This window comes from Phyllobates terribilis, unplaced genomic scaffold (assembly GCF_046119375.1).
Source record: "Phyllobates terribilis strain yellow unplaced genomic scaffold, ASM4611937v1 Scaffold_4__5_contigs__length_816908805, whole genome shotgun sequence".
Lineage (NCBI taxonomy): Eukaryota > Metazoa > Chordata > Amphibia > Anura > Dendrobatidae > Phyllobates > Phyllobates terribilis.
Genome location: NW_027362764.1, coordinates 90,791,056 through 90,808,845, shown reverse-complemented (window position 1 = coordinate 90,808,845; position 17,790 = coordinate 90,791,056).

Below are 17,790 nucleotides of genomic sequence, written 5' to 3'. Positions count from 1 at the left end.
GGAACAAATGAGATTCACAGTAATTGAGATATATCAGTCTGGAAAAGGTAGGAAAGCCATTTCTAAAGCTTTTTGACTCCAGCATACCACAGTGAGAGGCATTATCCACAAATGGCGAAAAACATGGAACAGTGGTGAACCTTCCCAGGGGAACTGTATATCTATCTATCTATAGAAAAAAGGACTACGTGGCACTCCTATTTAATTGGGTGCTCAGATAGGATTCCACTCCAATTGTAAATGATTATAAGAATCTGTCACTCCAAAATAGTGAGAAAAAAAGGATTTTATTTAATTACATAGTTCTTCAGAATTAATTTGACGTTTCGGCCTCATATAGCCTTCATCAGAACAGGAAACTGCCCAGTAGATAGATGAGAAGTCCCAGATGTGCTCAATCGGATTCAGGTCTGGGGAATGGGCAGGCCAGTCCATAGCTTCAATGCCTTCATCTTGCAGGAACTGCTGACACACTCCAGCCACATGAGGTCTGGCATTGTCCTGCATTAGGAGGAACCCAGGGCCAACCGCACCCGCATATGGTCTCACAAGGGGTCTGAGGATCTCATCTCGGTACCTAATGGCAGTCAGGCTACCTCTGGCGAGCACATGGAGGGCTGTGCGGCCCTCCAAAGAAATGCCACAGAACACCAGGATTGGCAAAGTCGCCACTGCCGCCCTGTGCTCTTCACAGATGAAAGCAGGTTCACACTGAGCACATGTGACAGACGTGACAGAGTCTGGAGACGCCGTGGAGAGCGATCTGCTGCCTGCAACATCCTTCAGCATGACCGGTTTGGCAGTGGGTCAGTAATGGTGTGGGGTGGCATTTCTTTGGAGGGCCGCACAGCCCTCCATGTGCACGCCAGAGGTAGCATGACTGCCATTAGGTACTGAGATGAGATCCACAGAACCCTTGTGAGACCATATGCTGGTGCGGTGGCCCTGGGTTCCTCCTAATGCAGGACAATGCCAGACCTCATGTGGCTGGAGTGTGTCAGCAGTACAGACCAAAAGTTTGGACACACCTTCTCATTTAAAGATTTTTCTGTATTTTCATGACTTTGAAAATTGTACATTCACACTGAAGGCATCAAAACTATGAATTAACACTTGTGGAATTATATACTTAACAAAAAAGTGTGAAACAACTGAAAATATGTCTTATATTCTAGGTTCCTCAAAGTAGCCACCTTTTGCTTTGATGACTGCTTTGCACACTCTTGGCATTCTCTTGATGAGCTTCAAGAGGTAGTCATCGGAAATGGTTTTCACTTCACAGGTGTGCCCTGTCAGGTTTAATAGGTGGGATGTCTTGCCTTATAAATTGGGTTGGGACCATCAGTTGTGTTGTGCAGAAGTCAGGTGGATACACAGCTGATAGTCCTACTGAATAGACTGTTAGAATTTGTATTATGGCAAGCAAAAAGCAGCTAAGTAAAGAAAAACGAGTGGCCATCATTACTTTAAGAAATGAAGGTCAGTCAGTTCGAAAAATTGGGCAAACTTTGAATGTGTCCCCAAGTGCAGTTGCAAAAACCATCAAGCGCTACAAAGAAACTGGCTCACATGAGGACCGCCCAAGGAAAGGAAGACCAAGAGTCACTTCTGCTTCTGAGGATAAGTTTATCCGAGTCACCAGCCTCAGAAATCGCAGGTTAACAGCAGCTCATATTAGAAACCTGGTCAATGCCACACAGAGTTCTAGCAGCAGACACATCTTTACAACAACTGTTAAGAGGAGACTTTGTGCAGCTGGCCTTCATGGTAAAATAGCTGCTAGGAAACCACTGCTAAGGACAGGCAACAAGCAGAAGAGACTTGTTTGGTCTAAAGAACACAAGGAATGGACATTAGACCAGTGCAAATCTGTGCTTTGGTCTGATGAGTCCAAATTTGAGATCTTTGGTTCCAACCACCGTGTCTTTGTGCGACGCAGAAAAGGTGAACGGATGGACTCTACATGCCTGGTTCCCACCGTGAAGCATGGAGGAGGAGGTGTGATGGTGTGGGGGTGCTTTGCTGGTGACACTGTTGGGGATTTATTCAAAATTGAAGGCATACTGAACCAGCATGGCTACCACAGCATCTTGCTGCGGCATGCTATTCCATCCAGCTTGCGTTTAGTTGGACCATCATTTATTTTTCTACAGGACAATGACCCCAAACACACCTCCAGGCTGTGTAAGGGCTATTTGACCAAGAAGGAGAGTGACGGGGTGCCACGCCAGATGACATGGCCTTCACAGTCACCAGACCTGAACCCAATCGAGATAGTTTGGGGTGAGCTGGACCGCTGAGTGAAGGCCAAAGGGCCAACAAGTGCTAAGCATCTCTGGCAACTCCTTCAAGATTGTTGGAAGACCATTTCCGGTGACTACCTCTTGAAGATCATCAAGAGAATGCCAAGAGTGTGCAAAGCAGTCATCAAAGCAAAAGGTGGCTACTTTGAAGAACCTAGAATATAAGACATATTTTCAGTTGTTTCACACTTTTTTGTTAAGTATATAATTCCACATGTGTTAATTCGTACTTTTAATGCCTTCAGTGTGAATGTACAATTTTCATAGTCATGAAAATACAGAAAAATCTTTAAATGAGAAGGTGTGTCCAAACTTTTGGTCCGTACTGTATATATACACATATACATATAACGTATTTTTCGGACCATAAGACGCACTTTTTTCCCAAAAAATTTGGAAGGAAAATGGGGGGGTGCGTCTTATAGTCCGAACGTTACTTTACTGATGGTGGTGGAGCGGGATCTCAGGGTCCTCCAGTGGTGGCAGAGGTTAGATGCTGTTGGCAGTTAGGCAGAGCGGCTGGAGCCAGAGCCTGTACCTGTGCTGGTCGTGGCTGGTGTCGGGGGGTGAAGCAGAGGGCCGGGGCCTGGACATGTGCCGGGCAGTGAGCGGCGTCGGATGGTGCGGCAGAGCACCGTGTGCGGCTTCCGGTGCCCGCGGCCATTTTCATGAGGCCATGATCTACAGGAGAATGGCCTCCTGAGCCGGCGCATGCACAGACCGAGAGCTCTGGCGGACACCTAAAGCTGCACACGCTGCTCTGCCGCACCGCCTGACGCCGCTCACAGCCTGGCACAGGTCCAGGCCACGGCTCCAGCCCCGGCAGGCCCCTCTGCTTCACCGTCAGACACCTAGCCACGGCCAGCACAGGTCCCAGGCCCCAGAAAGGACCCAGACCTCAGACAGGGCCACAGACCCCTGACCCCAGAGAGGCCACAGGACTCAGCCAGGCACAGGTTGAGGCCCAACACCAACCAGGCCACAGGCCCCAGTCAGGGCACAGGCCCCAGTCAGGCCACTGGCTGGGACCAGTGGCCTGGCTAGGGCCGGTGTCTGGCCCCGTAGCATCTCAACTCTTGAGCTGCTGCCGCCAGGTTCCTGAGGCAGGGAACAGAGGGCCTGCTCCACCACCACGGCAACTCACAGCTGCTGGAGCATCAGCTTCTTGCATCCACGGTCCGCAGCATTCTTCCACTTCCGCCGGGCCGGTTTCCTGAGGGACCGTGCCCCCTGTGACCCCCGCTCCACCACCCCCCCCAGGTAAGATACCATACCTATTCAGACTATAAGCTATAAGACGGACACCCATCTTATAAAAAATATTTTGAGTGCGTCTTATGGTTCGGTGCGTCTTATAGTCCGAATAATACGGTATATACAGTATATATATATATGTATATATATATATATATTGTGTGTATTTGGATCAGTAATATACTGTATTTAGTTGCCGCAACTAGTGAACGTGATTCTTACTCTCATAGCTGCAGTGTAATAAAGGTAAAGAAATTAAAGGGAACCTGTCACCAATTTTTGAGCCTATGAACAAATGGCTCCACCTTTAACTGCTCCTGTTCTGCATCCCACCAATGTGTCTATTGTGACATCCCAGGGGTCTGGTTGCCACAGTGATAGAGATATTACGTCTGAGAGCAGGTGGGAGGTCTCTTGGTCAGGAATCCTATGCATGCCACACCTCCTGCACAGTCCTGGGAGGGGAAGGACTTCCCCTATATAAAACTGGGGCTGAGGCAGGGTTAGTGAGTAGAGAAGAAGTAGAGACAGAGAAAAGAAGCAAATATAGGAACAGAACATCAGGAGCTCTGTGGGAGCAGTGTTACAAGGAGTCAGGGGCTGGCAGCTGCAGAGCTCGCCCTGACTGAGAAGATTTCTTACCGGACCCGGAGTCCGAGGCTGTGGGGACTAACTCCTACCCAGCAGCAGAATCCGTCAGGCAGGGGATTCCAGGTCCTCTGGCAAAGAAACCCGAAGGCACGGTCACACGCATGGGACCAGCACCGCCGTCGTGGAGCGAAAGCTACTAGAAGGCCCCGAGTCACCGGCCATACGGGTGAGCACCACACGGTACACTCAGGGACGTGGGCTACTTATACCCGCCTCTAGCAAGGTAGCCAGAAGAGTACAGTTAGTTTGGGAGGCCTACAACTCCACCTGGCCAGGGGAGATCCCATCTGCTCAAGGACTGACCAGGCCCCAATCGCTAGCCAGTACTCCGGGAGGGTCTATCTTTGTCACCAGTAAAGACCCTGAACTACACCGTACCGTCTCCGAGTGGTTCCTGCTACCCCCATCATCCACGTCAGCTGCCCTGAGGCCATACCCCTCCCGTTGGGGGTTATACTATCACGCTGCACAATCCTACCACCGGCCTCAGCGGTCTGCCCTGCAGCAGCAGCTCCTTAGCTGTACTCAACGGGTGGCGTAGTCGTCCAACATCTACCGTTGATACATCGCCGCTCAGTTTGACTCCCTGGGCACGGACCGGGTCACCGCCACGAGACTACAACCCTCAACAGATCCGGCTCCGGGTAAGCTCCCGCGTGCGCAACACAGCGCGACACAGGCCCAGGGGCACGTCAACTTTTGGCGTAGTCGGCAGGATCTCGTGCCCGCAACCACCGGGTACTGCGTGCCTGAAAAAGACTGTTCAAACTTACCTGTGGTGAAGATTCCCGCCATCCGGCGCCATCTTCAGCCTTCTTCCCGCCATCGGTGAAGATTCCCGCCATCCGGCGCCATTTTCAGCCTTCTTCCCGCCTTCCGTGGAGTTTTCCCGCCGTTGGACGCCATCTTGAAGACGTCGCGCGGGAAGAAGAGGGGCGTGGACTCCGAAAGCGCGCGAGAACTGAAGCCCCGCCTCACGTCCGGACGTCGCGTAAGGTCCTGGAAGGAGCCCAGCAGACGCCGACGTCACAGGAGCGCGACGGAAGGTCCTCAACCCTGACGATCTACTGCGGAGCCGCGGCCTACGGAAGAGGATCATCGCAAGGTAGGCCACGGTCCACTAGGGGGGAGGAGGATGTCGGATACGGAGGAGAGCTTCACTGCCTCAACCCCCGCCAGCGCCACCGCTGCTGCAGTCATGCCTTTCACCATGCCCTATATCCCGGGAGCGGCCTGGCTACCCCAGTACTCAGGGGAGTCACATACCCTGCATGACTTTAGAGAAAAGCTGGATAGCCTCTTCCAGGTGTACCCCCTCACAGAAGAGCAAAAAGTGAGCATCCTGGTGGCCCAATTAACTGGGGCAGCCCGAAGGGAGGTAAAGTCCTGGCCACCTGGGGGGAGGACTGTCGCAGGGATACTAACCCGGCTGAGGGACACCTTTGATACCCGCACCTCAGCCGAGATCAAGCTTAGATTCTACGGGTGCAAGCAGCGAGCATACGAGAGTATAAGGGACTATGCCCTGAACCTACAAGAGGCCCTGAGAGCCATTAAGCAGACCGACCCTGACGGCGTGGGAGACGAGGACAGGCTGTTGACTGAACAATTTATAGAGGGTTTATATTGCAATGCCCACCGAACCCAGTTGCGGGCAATGGCCTTACAGGACCCTCATCTGGGATTTGCACAGTTCAAGGACAGAGCCATCCGGGTGCTCCGAGAACCGGCACCAGGTGGCGTTGTGACCCACAGATGCCCCACTACCACTTACCACCAGGAGGCGGCACCCTTGTCGGCAGGGCCTGTGGGAGCTGATGCGCAGGCTTTGAACAATGACCCGGCTCCAGACCTGCACCATCAGGTCCAAGAGCTAGCTAAAAGCGTTGCTGCGCTAACCCGAACTGTGCAGTCTTTACAGGTTTCTACTCCAGGGAAGATCCAGCTGGCATCCGGACCGGAGGACATCCCGTGGCGTCGACCAAGGAGGACCCCACCGGCCAGAGGAAGACCCAGCGACCGATACAACGAGGACAGACGACCCATCTGCCGCCGCTGTAATCAACCCGGACATATGGCAAGGTACTGTCCTTTAAACTGGCACAACCTAGGGTAGAGGGCCAACCCCTAGGAAAAAAGATCATCAGGCCCATCGAACTGGCGCGACAAATATGTGGGAGGACGTCCAGTCTTGCCTGTGGTACTGGATGGCATTCCTATGAGTGCCCTACTGGACACCGGGTCACAGGTCACCACCATCCCGTACGTGCTCTTCAAGCAGTACTCGAATGACTCGGATATTACCCGCTACCCTGACGACGACTTGAGTATCATCGCCAGCAATGGTCAGCCCGTGCCACAGATCGGATTTAAAGAGGTGACCATTAAAATTGGTAGAGTTGAACTGGCAGCACAGGGACTGATCATTGTAGACGTTGACAAACACGAGAGTCACCCAAAGATAACTCTAGGAACTAATGTAATTGAAAATTGTCTTGCAGAGGTGATTTTCCTTTTACAGCAGGTTGCCAAGAACGCCAGCTCCGGCGAGCAGCGAGTGCTCCAAAAAGAGATCCGGGCACTGATGCGACGGCAACAGGTGGAACTCTCCGGCGGTGAGATTGGTAGCGTGAGAATGTGTGACCCTTTCCCTATTGCCATGCCCCCAAAAAGTGAAATGATGATTTGGTGCCGGGCAGCTATTGGTCTGAGAGGTAGAGATTACCAGGCAATGGTAGAACCTTTTTACTCAGACAGTAGGCCCACCATCTTGACAGCACGGGGGGTGGTTAATGTACGCCATGGGAGGGTGCCCGTTCGCATAATCAATATGGGGAAGAGGGAAGTGTACCTGCCCCGGTATGCCACGCTAGCCAAATTATATACCATTAACCAAAATGCTATACAATCTGTGGAACCCTTGCCTCCATCTCACCCGGAGGAAGGTAATGGCTCTAAGAAAACAATGGAGGACTGGTGTCAGCAACTACATTTGGGTACTAACTCCACTCCCTCACACCAGAAACAGGGAGTCTATCGGGTGGTTCAAGAGTACGAGAGAGTGTTTAGTAAACACCCGTTAGACTTCGGGCGAGTCAAGGGGGTAGAACACCACATCCCCACGGGAGACCATCCTCCCATAAAAGAGAGGTATCGACCCGTACCCCCTGCACACTACCAACACGCCAAGGGGATGCTTAGAGACATGAAGGAGGCTGGGGTGATCAGGGATAGCTGTAGCCCCTGGGCAGCTCCACTAGTCTTAGTCAAAAAGAAAGACAACACCATGAGGATGTGTGTAGATTACCGGAAAATCAACCGTATCACACACAAGGATGCGTACCCCTTACCAAGGATAGAGGAGTCTTTGGCTGCTTTAAGATCTGCTAACTTCTTCTCTACCTTGGATCTCACTAGTGGGTACTGGCAGGTTCCTGTAGCAGAGGCGGACCGGGAGAAGACCGCATTCACCACCCCGATGGGACTTAGCGAGTTTACCTGTATGCCGTTCGGACTCTGCAACGCACCAGGAACCTTCCAACGATTAATGGAGTGCTGTCTGGGCCACAGAAACTTCGAGACGGTCCTGTTGTACCTGGACGATGTCATCGTATATTCTAAGACTTATGAGGACCACCTGAAACACCTGGCGGAAGTGTTCGAAGCTCTGGCAAGCTACGGCCTAAAGGTGAAACCCTCCAAGTGTCACCTCCTGAAACCAAAGGTGCAGTACCTGGGACACGTGGTGAGCGCTGACGGAGTGGCTCCCGACCCTGATAAGATCACCGCAATTAAGGAATGGCCAAGTCCCTCCAGTGTAAAGGAAGTGCGGCAGTTCCTCGGGTTGGTAGGCTACTACGGCAGGTTCATCCCCGGTTTCACCAAAAAGGCAGCTCCTATGCAGGACCTCCTGATAGGCCAGTCCCGGAAGGCCAAGAACCAGAAGCCGCCCTTCAGATGGGAGAAGTTGGAAGAAGAGTCCTTCCGCCAGCTGAAGATGGCCCTCACGGGGGATGAAATCCTGGCGTACCCGGATTACAGCCAGCCCTTTATCCTCTACACCGACGCAAGTAACATCGGGCTAGGAGCCGTGCTGTCCCAGATCCAGCAGGGGAAAGAGCGAGTAATCGCTTACGCCAGCCGAAAACTGCGACCCACCGAAAGAAACCCTGAGAATTACAGCTCATTTAAGCTAGAGTTCCTGGCAGTGGTGTGGGCAGTCACCGAACGCTTTAAGCACTACCTCGCTTCTTCCCGGTTCGTCGTGTACACGGATAACAACCCGTTGACACACCTGGACACGGCAAGACTCGGTGCCCTAGAGCAGAGATGGATGGCCCGCCTGTCCAACTACGAGTTCACCATCAAATACCGGGCAGGACGCTCCAATACCAACGCGGACGCCCTGTCCAGGATGCCAAACCTACCGGACGTAGGAGAAGATCCAGAGGGACTGGAAGAAGTCGAACTCCCCGCGTTTCACCGTCATGGGACTATCCAGTATTCCCATCGGGTAAGGAGTAAGCAAGGCGCTACGCTTAACCCCTTACCTCACTACAACTGGGCGGAAACGCAAGACAGTGACCCTGCCGTCCGGCTGGTGAAGGAGATGCTGACTCGGCCAGAGGCTCGCCTTGACCCAGACGCTCCGGAGGAAGCCAAGCAACTGTGGGCAGAAAAGAGTAGACTGTTCCTTTACAAGGGGAAGTTGTGCCGCAGGATGGTTAACTCCCGGACGCATGAACTAATCTGGCAAGTAGTGGTGCCACGACGAGACGCAGCCATGGTGATGGAGGCATACCACGATGGAGCTGGGCATTTCGGATGGAAGAAGCTGGAGTTCCTGCTGCGCGGGCGGTTCCATTGGGTAGGCATGAGGGGAACCATCGAGAGGTGGTGCAGAGACTGTGGCCCGTGCAACCTGAGGAGGAAGGACCGTGCCAGCCAGAAGACTCCCCTGCAGTCCATCGTCACCCTGCAGCCGTTGGAACTGGTAGCCTTGGATCATGTAAAACTGACCCCAAGCAGAAGTGGCTACGTCTACGCGTTAACCATCGTGGATCATTACTCCCGGTTCTTGGTTGTCGTCCCCGTCAAGGACTTAACGGCTCAAACAGCAGCTAGAGCCTTCCAGCAGCACTTCTGCCGTCCACACGGGTACCCGGACCAAGTGCTGACGGACCAGGGACCTGCCTTTGAAGCGGAGGTCTTCCAGGAATTCTGCAATCTGTATGGCTGCCGGAAGATAAGGACGACACCCTATCATCCGCAAACTAATGGACTTTGTGAGAAAATGAACCAGGTGGTAATGGATCTTCTGAAAACGTTGCCCCTGGAAGAACGCAGTCTGTGGCCTGAGAAGCTGCCCGATCTGGTGGACCTATACAACCACATCCCGGTAGGTTCCACCAACTGTACCCCGGCTTACCTAATGAGGGCGAGACCTGGTAAGTTACCTGTTGACCTGGAAATGGGAGTCCTGACACCCGAGGACACTTCACCAGAAGCAGACTGGGACACAGAGAGGCAGCAGCAGTACCGGAAAGTACAGGAGAGCGTGGAGCGAAGTCTCTGTCAGGCTAGGGAGAGACAAGAGAAAACTTACAACCAGTATGCTCCCGCTGTTCCCCTGGTGCCCGGAGAGCAGGTCTTAAAGAGGAAAAGACGGCTCCACAAGTTGGACGACCAGTGGGAGAAGGACCCGTACACCGTACGGCCCTCAAGCCACGAGAACCCGAAGGTCTGTACCATCAGTAAAGACGGAGGGGAGACCACAGCCATTGTATCCCGGGAACACCTGAAGAAGTGTCCTGAACAGCTACGGAACCCTGAAGAGGAACAAGAAGACCATCGACCCGTAGAGGAAAGGGAAGATATGGTTAGTACTGTGCTCGGAGACTTCCCTCGGTCTTGGACTCAAGTCAATGGTGCAGTTGTGGTACCCGTACTCACCTTCCTCCAACCAGCATCCCAAGCACCTACGGAGCAACAGGTAGAGCTGGAAGAACAGCCGGTCCAGGAGGCAGAAGATCCCACACCAGCAGATCAGGAGGATCAACCCTCTGCTTGCAGTGAGCCTGCCATATCCCTAGTGAGCCAAAGGGCCCGTAGACAGCTGCCCAATTTACCCTTGACAGCTCCTACACCCTGTAGTTCAGGGCCAGACAGTCAGCTCCGTAGGTCCACTAGGGCCACTAGAGGCCAGTTACCCGCACGTTGGAGGATTTGAAGTGTATAAATTGTTTTATTTGTGGTTACCTGTTTTTCTTGTTGCTTGTGTATAATTATGTGTTTCTAGTTGTTTATAGGAGTCTTTGGTGGATTTACCGGGAATCCTGTGTACATAGTTGGAGCGTAACCCAGGACGGACTAAAGACTGTTAAGGACTCGGGGCAGGACAGACCCCTACCTGGTTACGTCTCCCTGTTTTGGTGAAATGGACACCTTGCTTTCTTCAAAGACTGCACCCGGTTACGGACATGCCGTGACCACCTTTATGTGTTTCTTTATTGTATTGTTATTGTTATATCTTGTTATGTTTTTCTAAAATATGTTTAGTCCAGGAGTACTAAATTTCACTAGGGGGGGAATGTGACACCCCAGGGGTCTGGTTGCCACAGTGATAGAGATATTACGTCTGAGAGCAGGTGGGAGGTCTCTTGGTCAGGAATCCTATGCATGCCACACCTCCTGCACAGTCCTGGGAGGGGAAGGACTTCCCCTATATAAAACTGGGGCTGAGGCAGGGTTAGTGAGTAGAGAAGAAGTAGAGACAGAGAAAAGAAGCAAATATAGGAACAGAACATCAGGAGCTCTGTGGGAGCAATGTTACAAGGAGTCAGGGGCTGGCAGCTGCAGAGCTCGCCCTGACTGAGAAGATTTCTTACCGGACCCGGAGTCCGAGGCTGTGGGGACTAACTCCTACCCAGCAGCAGAATCCGTCAGGCAGGGGATTCCAGGTCCTCTGGCCAAGAAACCCGAAGGCACGGTCACACGCATGGGACCAGCACCGCCGTCGTGGAGCGGAAGCTACTAGAAGGCCCCGAGTCACCGGCCATACGGGTGAGCACCACACGGTACACTCAGGGACGTGGGCTACTTATACCCGCCTCTAGCAAGGTAGCCAGAAGAGTACAGTTAGTTTGGGAGGCCTACAACTCCGCCTGGCCAGGGGAGATCCCATCTGCTCAAGGACTGACCAGGCCCCAATCGCTAGCCAGTACTCCGGGAGGGTCTACCTTTGTCGCCAGTAAAGACCCTGAACTACACCGTACCGTCTCCGAGTGGTTCCTGCTACCCCCATCATCCACGTCGGCTGCCCTGAGGCCATACCCCTCCCGTTGGGGGTTATACTATCACGCTGCACAATCCTACCACCGGCCTCAGCGGTCTGCCCTGCAGCAGCAGCTCCTTAGCTGTACTCAACGGGTGGCGTAGTCGTCCAACATCTACCGTTGATACATCGCCGCTCAGTTTGACTCCCTGGGCACGGACCGGGTCACCGCCACGAGACTACAACCCTCAACAGATCCGGCTCCGGGTAAGCTCCCGCGTGCGCAACACAGCGCGACACAGGCCCAGGGGCGCGTCACTATCATCTACCAACTCCCCCTGTATACCCCAAAAATACCATTTGATATGCTCCCTCGCTGTATGTAAATAAGGGTGATCTGGTCCAATGGGCGTCCTCACTGCAGTGTCTATCCCTCCTCTCTGCTCCTAATCGCATCCTACTGCTTTGATTGATGTAGATGTGTCATCCACATTGCGAACTGAGATATATTGCCTGCGCAGTAGCCTCACAGGACCCACACAGGCGCACTCTGCTCTGCCCTGCTGTGAGCATAGCATAAAACAGCACCATGCAAGTGCAAAGCAACACCATCAGCGTTATTCACATCAATCAGAGCTAGGCACTTGCGCACTGCTTTAGGGCAGAGCACAGTGCGCCTGCGTGGTCCTGTGTGGCTACTGCGCAGGCACGATATCTCTTTTCGCAATGTGGATCCATATCAATCAAAGAAGGAAGACGCGATTAGGAGCAGATAGGAGGGATAGATGCCTCAGCAAGGATGTCCTTTGGACCGGACCACCCTTATTTACATACAGCAAAGGAGCATATCAAATAGTATTTTTGGGGTATACAGGGGGAGTCAGCAGCTGCTTGACAAGTTTGTGGGATGCAGAACAGGAGCAATTAAAAGTGGTGCCATTTGTTCATAGACTCAAAAACTGGTGACGTGAATCATTCTCAAATGTCTCATTTCATGGGTAAAAAATATTCAGTGAAGATAAATTGTTACATCATTGAGATAGGAGGTGACAGTTGGTGCTGATAAGATTCTAGGAGAGGGGAAGGAGCTATGCCTTTCGCTCCTCCCTCCGACTTCCCTTTCTGTCATGCAAAGTGTGGGAAAGACTTAGTGCAACACAAAGGTAAAAGGGGAAGGGAGCCCAGACTCTAGGGAAAGGGGGGAAGTGGAGACCTCCTAGGCTGATCTAGCGTCACCCTGTCTGCCCTAAAGTCCCTGTATTGGATCTTCACGAATCGCCGCACACGTGCCTTGCCCTGTCTTTCCCTGGCATATGGCTAAGACCAGGGAAGGGAGGAGATGAGCACTAGTCGAAATCTACTAAACACTATAGATAACAAGGGAGGACAAACAGGGGGAAATTGCTTAGCTTAGCTTTAGACGACTCCAGACAAATGCGCACACGTCCTCAAGCTCCAGAGAGGAAGAAGTGCTGCTCTTGCTAAAGCCTTCACAAGTACTAATGATTATAGCCGGCACCTCCCTCTGAAACACAGCAGGTATTTATACACCCAGGCCAGAGTGCTAATTAGCCAAAGGGAGGTTAGCCGCTGGGTCCTAGAGACAGCCAGTCTCTAAGAAGATGTCTGTATTGCATAATGTAGAGATCTCCTGCAACTAACTGCAGGGCAACTGTCTGTCACTTCTAACACACCTGTGACACTTTCCCTCTGTCTTCACTGAATACAGATTTTACCCATTAATTGAAAATTTTGAGAACGAATGATCAGTCCAGGAAGAGAAAGAAGCAGATTTCTCTAATAAGATGAACTTAGGACGATGAACTTTTCTTCATGATCCCATGTACTCTCTGCCACAGTTCATCCTGTAAGTGAAAGATGTTCAGCATAAACCTCAAGAAGGGTTGCATGATGATCACTGGGTAGCTGGACCATGAGGAGAGCCACTAGTACCAGCACTACGTCAAAGCTAAAGACCTTAGGCCAAATGGGGTGCCTGTACACTGCAAGGTGATGAACAAGGTTCTTGATCTGAGTGACAATGCATTGGTGTGATCATCTTCAGCACCGTGAAAGAGGTGGTGAATTAGGGGTGAAGCCGTGGACTTATTTGGTGGTCTCTAAGAAGAACAGGTAGTCCTACAGAAAAATCCTGCAAAATCTACTGCCAGTCAATCTGTCACATTGCAAGTCCTCATCACTCCTCCTTATCCAGATGTCAGCACTTGGCACTTCCCCTTAGCCACATCACAATTCCTCGGCACTTCTCTGAGGTCTCCGGTGAAGTAGCTATTAGTGGCTTCCCTGACTCATAAGACGACACAAGATTTATAATGTCACGTGGCAGGTGAGGGCTTTTGCTTTGAGGCCCAGAAGCTTTTAGCCAGAGTACTTGGGAAGGGTCAGTGGCTTCTGTTTATCTCATATAATTCTTATTTCTGATGCACATACACATGTGGTCAAAATTGTTGGTTCGTTTAATGAAAGAAAAACCCGCAATGGTCACAGAAATAACTTGAATCTGACAAAAAATAATAATAAATTAAAAATCTATGAAAATGAGCAAATGGAAGTCAGTCATTGCTTTTCAACCCTGCTTCCACAGAATTTTTTTAAAATTTTAAACTCATGAAATAGGGCTGGACAGAAATTATGGTACCCCTGAAAATAATGTGACAAAAGGGACATGTTGAATCAAGTTGTGTCCACTAATTAGCATCACAGGTGTCTACAATCTTGTAATCAGTCAGTGGGCCTGTATATAGGGCTACAGATACTCACTGTGCTGTTTGGTGACATGGTGTGTACCACACTCAGCATGGACCAGAGGAAGCAAAGGAAAGAGTTGTCTCAGGAGACTAGAAAGAAAATTATAGACAAGCATGTTAAAGGTAAAGGTTATAAGACCAACTCCAAGCAGCTTGATGTTCCTGTGACTACAGTTGCACATATTATTCAGAAATTTATGATCCATGGGACTGTAGCCAACCTCCCTGGACGTAGCCGCAGGAGGAAAATTGATGACAAATCAAAGAGACAGATAACACGAATGGTAACAAAAGAGCCCAGGATAACTTCTAAAGAGATTAAAGGTGAACTTGAAGCTCAAGGAACATCAGTGTCAGATCGCACCATCCGTCGTTGTTTGATCCAAAGTGGACTTCATGGGAGGCGACCAAGGAGAGCACCATTGTTGAAAAAAAATCATAAAAAAGCCAGACTGGAATCTGCCAAACTACTTGTTGACAAGCCACAAAGCTTCTGGGAGAATGTCCTATGGACAGATGAGACAAAAATTAAACTTTTTGGCTAGGGACATCAGCTCTCAGATGGAAAAATGAAGCATATCAAGAAAAGAACACTGTCCCTACTGTGAAACATGGAGGAGGCTGTGTTATGTTCTGGGGCTGCTTTGCTGCATCTGGCTCAGGGTGTCTTGAATCTGTGCAGGGTACAATGAAATCTCAAGGCTATCAAGGGATTCTAGAGAGAAATGTGCTGCCCAGTGTCAGAAAGCTTGGTCTCCGTCGCAGGACATGTGGGTCTTGCAACAGGATAATGACCCAAAACACACAGCTAAAAACACCCAAGAATGGCTAAGAGGAAAACATTGGACTATTCTGAAGTGGCTTCTATGAGCCCTGATCTAAATCCTACTGAGCATATTTGGAAAGAGCTGAAACATGCCGTCTGGAAAAGGCAGCCTTCAAACATGAGACAGCTGGAGCAGTTTGCTCATGAGGAGTGGGCCAAAGTACCGGTTGAGAGGTGCAGAAGTCTCATTGACAGTTACAGGGATCGTTTGATTGCAGTGATTGCCTCAAAAGGTTGTTCAACAAAATATTAAGTTAAGAAGAACCATCATTTCTGTCCAGGCCTATTTCATGAATTTAATTTTTTTAATTCTGGGGAAACAGGGTTGAAAAGCAATGACTGACTTTCATTTGTTCATTTTCATAGATTTTTAATTTATTATTACTTTTGTCAGATTCAAGTTATTTCTGTGACCATTGTGGGTTTTTCTTTCATTAAACGAGGGGTACCAACAATTTTGACCACGTGTGTATAACAGTGCCATAGATCTTGATCTGATCCTTCAGTTTTGGTCTTTAAATGTTATTTATATTTTTTTAACCCCTTTGCAACCCTGGGATTTTCCATTTTTGCATTTTCGTTTTTTGCTCCCCTTGTTCCCAGAGCCATAGCGTCTTTATTTTTTGGTCAATATGGCCGCGTGAGTGCTTATTTTTTGCGGGACGAGTTGTACTTTTCAACACCATTACTAGTTTTACCATATCATGTACGGGAAAACGGGAAAAAAATTCCAAGTGCGGTGAAATTGCAAAAAAAGTGCAATACCACAGATGTTTTTTTCTTATTTTTTATACCACGTTCACTGAATGCTAAAACTGACCTGCCATTATGATTCTCCAGGTCATTATGAGTTTGTAGACACCAAACATGTATAGGTTCTTTTTTATTTAAGTGGTGAAAAAAAATTCCAAAGTTTGGTAAAAAAAAAAATAGCGCCATTTTCTAAGACCTGTAGCGTCTCCATTTTCAGGATCTGGGGCCGGGTGAGGGCTTATTTTTTGCGCACCGAGCTGAAGTTTTTATTGATAACATTTTGGGATAGATCTGATGTTTTGATCGCCCTTTATTGCATTTTTTTGCATTGTTGCGCCAACCAAAAAACGTAATTCTGGCGTTTAGAATTTTTTTCACGTTACGCCGTTTACCAATCGGATTAATTCTTTTTTTATATTGATAGATCAGGCGATTCTGAATGCGGCGATACCAAATAAGTGTATGCAGGGGTTTTTTTTTATTATTTTATTTTGAATGGGGCGATAGGGGGGGTGATTTAAACTTTTATATATTTTTTTATTTTTTTTATATTTTTAAAAACATTTTTTTTTCACTTTTTGCTTGCTTCTATAGTCTCCATAGAGCTGACATGTGCCCGGTTCAGTGTGGGCTCAGCGTCGGAGCCCTCACTGAACCGGGGGATTACAGCCTGTGCGCACTAATACGTCACAGGCTGTAAATTTTTTTTTTTTTACTCACATTTCTGAAAATGAGATTTTAATAAAGTCATGAAGCTGGAGAACAACAGAAACCCATAACAATTTAGAGGAACCTTTTTGATCGCTCCTGTAACAATATGGAACAATAATGATTAGCTGGAGCACAGTGAGATTGTTTTTCATGTGCTTTTATTTTTATTGTGTTTTTTATGTTATTTTATGTTCAATGATATTTTTTCTTTGCATTTCACATAACACATTATGGAGGCTATTCTCCTAGAATGCAATCATTTCTGCACGCAGCCATATAAACGGCACCACGGAGAGTCATCATTTCAAAGACTATTTTAAAGGCAGGTTAAACCATATTTAATGTTCTTCATTTCACAAGTTTGTACAAATGAAAAGTAACTATGAGAAAGCCGAACGACTGGGGTATTCTATGATGCCAGTCTTATGTCTCATTCTTATAGAAACATCTTATCCCTTGCTGCTAATAGCCACTTCAAAAAGAAAGAGGACTTGAATTCTAGTGCCACCTATTGGATACAGCAGTCCTAAAATTAAATATTGAACCTTTAATGAGTCTTCCCATATGACTTAAGATAAAAAGCCAAACCAGTCACTCCATTTTCATTACATGTTTCAGGGTCTTTACCTTTCATCAGTGCAAAGCAAGAGGTCTGATCTGGCTGGGTAAGAGGCCTCTAACAGGGGGTCTGGTAAGCTGGCGTAAGGAGACTTATATTCCATTCAATGCTCCTTTGGGAATTTAAATAAGCAAATAACCTCTTCAGAGAGGCTAAGGACAGAAATTCTAGTGCCGCATACTGGATGTAGCAATCCCTATCAAAGGCCTCTCCCCCAGAAAAATCAGACTTCCTGCGTTGCACTGATGAGAAACAAACACCACGAAACACGTGTCTGCAGATAGAGCGTCTAGTTTTGCTTTTTATCCAAAGTCAGTTGATTTTTAGTATTGCCACTTCTAATACCTGGCACTATAGTCTCAGGCCTCTTAATTTCTTCATATTTAATTTTCCAGGAGAGCATGGCATAACCTATGAGCTTCCTTACGCGGCTTCGTACTCTCTACAAAGGGAAATGTTAGCCCTTAGATCCCCTTACTTCCAGAAATGGAAAATATTTCAGAAGTTAAACATCATAAATATTTAGATTTTATTATTCAGTAAAATGTCTTAAATAACAATTCTTTAATATTGTGTTGCCAATGGAATTGCTCTCTTTAAAAATACTGTAGGTTTTTCAAAAATAATAGTGG